The following is an 8,581-nucleotide window of genomic DNA, read 5'->3' on the forward strand; positions in this document are numbered from 1 at the left end:
CGCACACAGAGCATTGGGCCGGTCGCGGTGAGCACCTAAGAGCGGCTTCTGCCGAAAGAAGCCGTGGACCGGCACTTAGCTTCGGAGAGCTGCGTATCTGCGTCTTCTGCGTGTCTTGCCGCTCAACACTCAGCAAAAAGCTTTTCCACCATATCTTGCAAAGAGAAACTCTGCCAGGAAAGAAAACATCCAAAATCTTGTTCTAAAGCTTGCACGGAGGTCTGCAAAGAGTTTGGCAAGAATGAAAGGTAGTTGTCCAAAACTCGTTCTTTTCCAATATAATAACCATGGAAAAGGCAGGAGAGTGGTAAAGTACTGTTTTCTCTAAGTCTGAAGGCTGCCCACACTGTGCCTGCATGGTGCGGCTTGCATCTTCGCCTTTGGGAAGCTGCCGCTCGCCGATACTCCCGGAGGCGAAGAAGCGGCTTCTTCGCACACAGAGCATTGGGCCGGTCGCGGTTTGCACCTAAGAGCGGCTTCTGCCGAAAGAAGCCGTGGACCGGCACTTAGCTTCGGAGAGCTGCGTATCTGCGTCTTCTGCGTGTCTTGCCGCTCAACACTCAGCAAAAAGCTTTTCCACCATATCTTGCAAAGAGAAACTCTGCCAGGAAAGAAAACATCCAAAATCTTGTTCTAAAGCTTGCACGGAGGTCTGCAAAGAGTTTGGCAAGAATGGAAGGTTGTTGTCCAAAACTCGTTCTTTTCCAATAGAATAACCATGGAAAAGGCAGGAGAGTGGTAAAGTACTGTTTTCTCTAAGTCTGAAGGCTGCCCACACTGTGCCTGCATGGTGCGGCTTGCATCTTCGCATTTGGGAAGATGCCGCTCACCGATTCTCTCGGAGGCGAAGAACCGGCTTCTTCGCACACAGAGCATTGTGGCCGGTCGCGGTGACAATCTAAGAGCGGCTTTTGCCGAAAGAAGCCCGGGACCGGCACTTAGCTTCGGAGAGCTGCGTATCTGCGTCTTCTGCGTGTCTTGCCGCTCAACACTCAGCAAAAAGCTTTTCCACCATATCTTGCAAAGAGAAACTCTGCCAGGAAAGAAAACATCCAAAATCTTGTTCTAAAGCTGGCACGGAGGTCTGCAAAGACTTTTGCAAGAATGAAAGGTAGTTATCCAAAACTCGTTCTTTTCCAATATAATAACCATGGAAAAGGCAGGAGAGTGGTAAAGTACTGTTTTCTCTAAGTCTGAATGCAGCCCACACTGTGCCTGCATGGTGCGGCTTGCATCTTCGCCTTTGGGAAGCTGCCGCTCGCCGATTCTCCCGGAGGCGAAGAAGCTGCTTCTTCGCACACAGAGCATTGGGCCGGTCGCGGTGACAATCTAAGAGCGGCTTCTGCCGAAAGAAGCCGTGGACCGGCACTTAGCTTCGGAGAGCTGCGTATCTGCGTCTTCTGCGTGTCTTGCCGCTCAAGACACAGCAAAAAGCTTTTCCACCATATCTTGCAAAGAGAAACTCTGCCAGGAAAGAAAACATCCAAAATCTTGTTCTAAAGCTTGCACGGAGGTCTGCAAAGACTTTTGCAAGAATGAAAGGTTGTTGTCCAAAACTCGTTCTTTTCCAATATAATAACCATGGAAAAGACAGGAGAGTGGTAAAGTACTGTTTTCTCTAAGTCTGAATGCTGCCCCCACTGTGCCTGTGTGCTGCAGCTTGCATCTTCGCCTTTCGGAAGGTGCTGCTCGCCGATTCTCCCGGAGGCGAAGAAGCGGCTTCTTCGCACACAGAGCATTGTGGCGAGCGCAGGGAGCTCCTGAGAGCGGTTTGTGCCGAAAGATGCCCGGGACCGGCACTTAGCTTCGGAGAGCTGCATATCTGCGTCTTCTGCGTGTCTTGCCGCTCAACACACAGCAAAAAGCTTTTCCACCATATCTTGCAAAGAGAAACTCTGCCAGGAAAGAAAACATCCAAAATCTTGTTCTAAAGCTTGCACGGAGGTCTGCAAAGACTTTTGCAAGAATGAAAGGTTGTTGTCCAAAACTCGTTCTTTTCCAATATAATAACCATGGAAAAGGCAGGAGAGTGGTAAAGTACTGTTTTCTCTATGTCTGAAGGCTGCCCACACTGTTCCTGTGTGGTGCGGCTTGCATCTTCGCCTTTGGGAAGCTGCCGCTCACCGATTCTCTTGGAGGCGAAGAAGCGGCTTCTTCGCACACAGAGCATTGGGCCGGTCGCGGTGGCAATCTAAGAGCGGCTTCTGCCGAAAGAAGCCGTGGACCGGCACTTAGCTTCGGAGAGCTGCGTATCTGCGTCTTCTGCGTGTCTTGCCGCTCAACACTCAGCAAAAAGCTTTTCCACCATATCTTGCAAAGAGAAACTCTGCCAGGAAGGAAAACATCCAAAATCTTGTTCTAAAGCTTGCACAGAGGTCTGCAAAGACTTTTGCGAGAATGAAAATTTGTTGTCCAAAACTCGTTCTTTTCCAATATAATAACAATGGAAAAGGAAGGAGAGTGGTAAAGTACTGTTTTCTCTAAGTCTGAAGGCTGCCCACACTGTGCCTGCATGGTGCGGCTTGCATCTTCGCCTTTGGGAAGCTGCCGCCCACCGATTCTCCCGGAGGCGAAGAAGCGGCTTCTTCGCACACAGAGCATTGGGCCGGTCGCGGTGAGCACCTAAGAGCGGCTTCTGCCGAAAGAAGCCGTGGACCGGCACTTAGCTTCGGAGAGCTGCGTATCTGCGTCTTCTGCGTGTCTTGCCACTCAACACACAGCAAAAAGCTTTTCCACCATATCTTGCAAAGAGAAACTCTGCCAGGAAAGAAAACATCCAAAATCTTGTTCTAAAGGTTGCACGGAGGTCTGCAAAGACTTTTGCAAGAATGAAAAGTTGTTGTCCAAAACTCGTTCTTTTCCAATAGAATAACCATGGAAAAGACAGGAGAGTGGTAAAGTACTGTTTTCTCTAAGTCTGAATGCTGCCCACACTGTGCCTGTGTGCTGCAGCTTGCATCTTCGCCTTTGGGAAGCTGCCGCTCGCCGATTCTCCCGGAGGCGAAGAAGCTGCTTCTTCGCACACAGAGCATTGTGGCGAGCGCAGGGAGCTCCTGAGAGCGGTTTGTGCCGAAAGATGCCGTGGACCGGCACTTAGCTTCGGAGAGCTGCGTATCTGCGTCTTCTGCGTGTCTTGCCGCTCAACACTCAGCAAAAAGCTTTTCCACCATATCTTGCAAAGAGAAACTCTGCCAGGAAAGAAAACATCCAAAATCTTGTTCTAAAGCTTGCATGGAGGTCTGCAAAGACTTTTGCAAGAATGAAAGGTTGTTGTCCAAAACTCGTTCTTTTCCAATATAATAACCATGGAAAAGGCAGGAGAGAGGTAAAGTACTGTTTTCTCTAAGTCTGAAGGCTGCCCACACTGTGCCTGCATGGTGCGGCTTGCATCTTCGCCTTTGGGAAGCTGCCGCTCGCCGATTCTCCCGGAGGCGAAGAAGCGGCTTCTTCGCACACAGAGCATTGTGGCGAGCGCAGGGAGCTCCTGAGAGTGGTTTGCGCTGAAAGAAGCCCGGGACCAGCACTTAGCTTTGGAGAGCTGCGTATCTGCGTCTTCTGTGTGTCTTGCCGCTCAACACTCAGCAAAAAGCTTTTCCACCATATCTTGCAAAGAGAAACTCTGCCAGGAAAGAAAACATCCAAAATCTTGTTCTAAAGCTTGCACGGAGGTCTGCAAAGAGTTTGGCAAGAATGAAAGGTAGTTGTCCAAAACTCGTTCTTTTCCAATATAATAACCATGGAAAAGGCAGGAGAGTGGTAAAGTACTGTTTTCTCTAAGTCTGAATGCTGCCCACACTGTGCCTGTGTGCTGCAGCTTGCATCTTCGCCTTTGGGAAGCTGCCGCTCGCCGATTCTCCCGGAGGCGAAGAAGCGGCTTCTTCGCACACAGAGCATTGGGCCGGTCGCGGTGAGCACCTAAGAGCGGCTTCTGCCGAAAGAAGCCGTGGACCGGCACTTAGCTTCGGAGAGCTGCGTATCTGCGTCTTCTGCGTGTCTTGCCGCTCTACACTCAGCAAAAAGCTTTTCCACCATATCTTGCAAAGAGAAACTCTGCCAGGAAAGAAAACATCCAAAATCTTGTTCTAAAGCTTGCACGGAGGTCTGCAAAGAGTTTGGCAAGAATGAAAGGTAGTTATCCAAAACTCGTTCTTTTCCAATATAATAACCATGGAAAAGTCAGGAGAGTGGTAAAGTACTGTTTTCTCTATGTCTGAAGACTGCCCACACTGTTCCTGTGTGGTGCGGCTTGCATCTTCGCCTTTGGGAAGCTGCCGCTCGCCGATTCTCCCGGAGGCGAAGAAGCTGCTTCTTCGCACACAGAACATTGTGGCGAGCACAGGGAGCTCCTGAGAGCGGTTTGTGCCGAAAGATGCCCGGGACCGGCACTTAGCTTCGGAGACCTGCGTATCTGCGTCTTCTGCGTGTCTTGCCGCTCAACACTCAGCAAAAAGCTTTTCCACCATATCTTGCAAAGAGAAACTCTGCCAGGAAAGAAAACATCCAAAATCTTGTTCTAAAGCTTGCACGGAGGTCTGCAAAGAGTTTGGCAAGAATGAAAGGTTGTTGTCCAAAACTCGTTCTTTTCCAATATAATAACCATGGAAAAGGCTGGAGAGAGGTAAAGTACTGTTTTCTCTAAGTCTGAATGCAGCCCACACTGTGCCTGCATGGTGCGGCTTGCATCTTCGCCTTTGGGAAGCTGCTGCTCGCCGATTCTCCCGGAGGCGAAGAAGCGGCTTCTTCGCACACAGAGCATTGGGCCGGTCGCGGTTTGCACCTAAGAGCGGCTTCGGCCGAAAGAAGCCCGGGACCGGCACTTAGCTTCGGAGAGCTGCGTATCTGCGTCTTCTGTGTGTCTTGCCGCTCAACACTCAGCAAAAAGCTTTTCCACCATATCTTGCAAAGAGAAACTCTGCCAGGAAAGAAAACATCCAAAATCTTGTTCTAAAGCTTGCACGGAGGTCTGCAAAGATTTTTGCAAGAATGAAAGGTTGTTGTCCAAAACTCGTTCTTTTCAAATATAATAACCATGGAAAAGGCAGGAGAGTGGTAAAGTACTGTTTTCTCTAAGTCTGAAGGCTGCCCACACTGTGCCTGTGTGCTGCAGCTTGCATCTTCGCATTTGGGAAGCTGCCGCTCACCGATTCTCTCGGAGGCGAAGAAGCGGCTTCTTCGCACACAGAGCATTGGGCCGGTCGCGGTGACAATCTAAGAGCGGCTTTTGCCGAAAGAAGCCCGGGACCGGCACTTAGCTTCGGAGAGCTGCGTATCTGCGTCTTCTGCGTGTCTTGCCGCTCAACACTCAGCAAAAAGCTTTTCCACCATATCTTGCAAAGAGAAACTCTGCCAGGAAAGAAAACATCCAAAATCTTGTTCTAAAGCTTGCACGGAGGTCTGCAAAGAGTTTGGCAAGAATGAAAGGTAGTTGTCCAAAACTCGTTCTTTTCCAATATAATAACAATGGAAAAGGCAGGAGAGTGGTAAAGTACTGTTTTCTCTAAGTCTGAAGGCTGCCCACACTGTGCCTGCGTGGTGCGGCCTGCATCTTCGCCTTTGGGAAGCTGCCGCTCACCGATTCTCCCGGAGGCGAAGAAGCGGCTTCTTCGCACACAGAGCATTGTGGCGAGCGCAGGGAGCTCCTGAGAGTGGTTTGCGCTGAAAGAAGCCCGGGACCGGCACTTAGCTTTGGAGAGCTGCGTATCTGCGTCTTCTGTGTGTCTTGCCGCTCAACACTCAGCAAAAAGCTTTTCCACCATATCTTGCAAAGAGAAACTCTGCCAGGAAAGAAAACATCCAAAATCTTGTTCTAAAGCTTGCACGGAGGTCTGCAAAGAGTTTGGCAAGAATGAAAGGTAGTTGTCCAAAACTCGTTCTTTTCCAATATAATAACCATGGAAAAGGCAGGAGAGTGGTAAAGTACTGTTTTCTCTAAGTCTGAATGCTGCCCACACTGTGCCTGTGTGCTGCAGCTTGCATCTTCGCCTTTGGGAAGCTGCCGCTCGCCGATTCTCCCGGAGGCGAAGAAGCGGCTTCTTCGCACACAGAGCATTGGGCCGGTCGCGGTGAGCACCTAAGAGCGGCTTTTGCCGAAAGAAGCCGTGGACCGGCACTTAGCTTCGGAGAGCTGCGTATCTGCGTCTTCTGCGTGTCTTGCCGCTCTACACTCAGCAAAAAGCTTTTCCACCATATCTTGCAAAGAGAAACTCTGCCAGGAAAGAAAACATCCAAAATCTTGTTCTAAAGCTTGCACGGAGGTCTGCAAAGAGTTTGGCAAGAATGAAAGGTAGTTATCCAAAACTCGTTCTTTTCCAATATAATAACCATGGAAAAGGCAGGAGAGTGGTAAAGTACTGTTTTCTCTATGTCTGAAGGCTGCCCACACTGTTCCTGTGTGGTGCGGCTTGCATCTTCGCCTTTGGGAAGCTGCCGCTCGCCGATTCTCCCGGAGGCGAAGAAGCTGCTTCTTCGCACACAGAACATTGTGGCGAGCACAGGGAGCTCCTGAGAGCGGTTTGTGCCGAAAGATGCCCGGGACCGGCACTTAGCTTCGGAGACCTGCGTATCTGCGTCTTCTGCGTGTCTTGCCGCTCAACACTCAGCAAAAAGCTTTTCCACCATATCTTGCAAAGAGAAACTCTGCCAGGAAAGAAAACATCCAAAATCTTGTTCTAAAGCTTGCACGGAGGTCTGCAAAGAGTTTGGCAAGAATGAAAGGTTGTTGTCCAAAACTCGTTCTTTTCCAATACAATAACCATGGAAAAGGCTGGAGAGAGGTAAAGTACTGTTTTCTCTAAGTCTGAATGCAGCCCACACTGTGCCTGCATGGTGCGGCTTGCATCTTCGCCTTTGGGAAGCTGCTGCTCGCCGATTCTCCCGGAGGCGAAGAAGCGGCTTCTTCGCACACAGAGCATTGGGCCGGTCGCGGTTTGCACCTAAGAGCGGCTTCGGCCGAAAGAAGCCCGGGACCGGCACTTAGCTTCGGAGAGCTGCGTATCTGCGTCTTCTGTGTGTCTTGCCGCTCAACACTCAGCAAAAAGCTTTTCCACCATATCTTGCAAAGAGAAACTCTGCCAGGAAAGAAAACATCCAAAATCTTGTTCTAAAGCTTGCACGGAGGTCTGCAAAGATTTTTTCAAGAATGAAAGGTTGTTGTCCAAAACTCGTTCTTTTCAAATATAATAACCATGGAAAAGGCAGGAGAGTGGTAAAGTACTGTTTTCTCTAAGTCTGAAGGCTGCCCACACTGTGCCTGTGTGCTGCAGCTTGCATCTTCGCATTTGGGAAGATGCCGCTCACCGATTCTCTCGGAGGCGAAGAAGCGGCTTCTTCGCACACAGAGCATTGGGCCGGTCGCGGTGACAATCTAAGAGCGGCTTTTGCCGAAAGAAGCCCGGGACCGGCACTTAGCTTCGGAGAGCTGCGTATCTGCGTCTTCTGCGTGTCTTGCCGCTCAACACTCAGCAAAAAGCTTTTCCACCATATCTTGCAAAGAGAAACTCTGCCAGGAAAGAAAACATCCAAAATCTTGTTCTAAAGCTTGCACGGAGGTCTGCAAAGAGTTTGGCAAGAATGAAAGGTAGTTGTCCAAAACTCGTTCTTTTCCAATATAATAACAATGGAAAAGGCAGGAGAGTGGTAAAGTACTGTTTTCTCTAAGTCTGAAGGCTGCCCACACTGTGCCTGCGTGGTGCGGCCTGCATCTTCGCCTTTGGGAAGCTGCCGCTCGCCGATTCTCCCGGAGGCGAAGAAGCGGCTTCTTCGCACACAGAGCATTGTGGCGAGCGCAGGGAGATCCTGAGAGCGGTTTGTGCCGAAAGAAGCCCGGGACCGGCACTTAGCTTCGGAGAGCTGCGTATCTGCGTCTTCTGCGTATCTTGCCGCTCTACACTCAGCAAAAAACTTTTCCACCATATCTTGCAAAGAGAAACTCTGCCAGGAAAGAAAACATCCAAAATCTTGTTCTAAAGCTTGCACGGAGGTCTGCAAAGAGTTTGGCAAGAATGAAAGGTAGTTGTCCAAAACTCGTTCTTTTCCAATAGAATAACCATGGAAAAGGCAGGAGAGAGGTAAAGTACTGTTTTCTCTAAGTCTGAAGGCTGCCCACACTGTGCCTGCATGGTGCGGCTTGCATCTTCGCCTTTGGGAAGCTGCCGCTCGCCGATTCACCCGGAGGCGAAGAAGCGGCTTCTTGGCACACAGCGCATTGTGGCGAGCGCAGGGAGCTCCTGAGAGTGGTTTGTGCCGAAAGAAGCCCGGGACCAGCACTTAGCTTCGGAGAGCTGCGTATCTGCGTCTTCTGCGTGTCTTGCCGCTCAACACTCAGCAAAAAACTTTTCCACCATATCTTGCAAAGAGAAACTCTGCCAGGAAAGAAAACATCCAAAATCTTGTTCTAAAGCTTGCACGGAGGTCTGCAAAGAGTTTGGCAAGAATGAAAGGTAGTTGTCCAAAACTCGTTCTTTTTCAATATAATAACCATGGAAAAGGCAGGAGAGTGGTAAAGTACTGTTTTCTCTAAGTCTGAAGGCTGCCCACACTGTGCCTGCATGGTGCGGCTTGCATCTTCGCCTTTGGGAAGCTG

Source organism: Molothrus aeneus, unplaced genomic scaffold, assembly GCF_037042795.1.
Source record: "Molothrus aeneus isolate 106 unplaced genomic scaffold, BPBGC_Maene_1.0 scaffold_59, whole genome shotgun sequence".
NCBI classification, from domain to species: Eukaryota; Metazoa; Chordata; class Aves; order Passeriformes; family Icteridae; genus Molothrus; species Molothrus aeneus.